This window comes from Dendrobates tinctorius, unplaced genomic scaffold, assembly GCF_039654945.1.
Source record: "Dendrobates tinctorius isolate UK_male_01 unplaced genomic scaffold, ASM3965494v1 ptg000078l, whole genome shotgun sequence".
In the NCBI taxonomy this organism is placed as follows: domain Eukaryota; kingdom Metazoa; phylum Chordata; class Amphibia; order Anura; family Dendrobatidae; genus Dendrobates; species Dendrobates tinctorius.
In genome coordinates, this window is record NW_027361746.1 from 6,544,132 (window position 1) to 6,545,000 (window position 869).

The window sequence follows — 869 nt, forward strand, 5'->3', positions numbered from 1 at the left end:
CGAGCAGACCCATTTCACACGGATTCATATTTTACTAATTTATTCCTTTTTTTTATGTTTTAATTATTTCCACTGCAGCAATTTTGAGCTACAACAAAGCTAAACTGAAAATAAATGAATTCATTAAAAGCAAAGCAACAAATCCAGAAAGTGTGCACCCTCACAGCAGAGCTCCATCTGTCCGACATCAATAATAATCCTTGATAACATTCCTAATCTAGTTCTTTTTTTTTGCAGTGGAATAAAGAAGAGATTAATAATCTATTTCTAACACAATCCAACCACAGAGACAAAGATCCGGCGACTTTACTGGCAGAATTCATTTAAGAAAGAGGAAATCGTTACATTTAAAAAAAAAAAAAAATTAAATAATAATAATAGAATTCCAGTAAAATTCTTAAAAGCTTAGAGGTTTTATAGCAAAAAAAAAAAAAAAAAGCATTAAATATTGGGGAAAAAAAAAATCATTTGTCTGGTAATGAGTGATATCACTGAAAAGCTTCCACTTTCTTATTGGTGGGAAATGAAAGCTCTTTTTTATGAACACTCCACGTTTTATGGTTTGGTGACACTATAGTCATTCATATGTGCTGATAATATACAGCCAAGGGTTAATTTACTGCCTCGGTGCAGGGGCGCTGAGTGGTGTTAAGGGGTCACTGAGGGGAGTTTACAGGAGGCCTGCATTCTACAGAAAAGACCCAAAGATGGCCAGTTTTGTGTTCATTCCATACTGTACAGTGTGTTTAACATGTGAATTAAGGATTTATTCCTGATACTTTATAACAGCCTTTTTTTAGTATTCTTTTTTTTTTAAAGTAAATATTGGGTCCTTTCAATGTGTGTCACCAATCACCAATGCCAGGGGT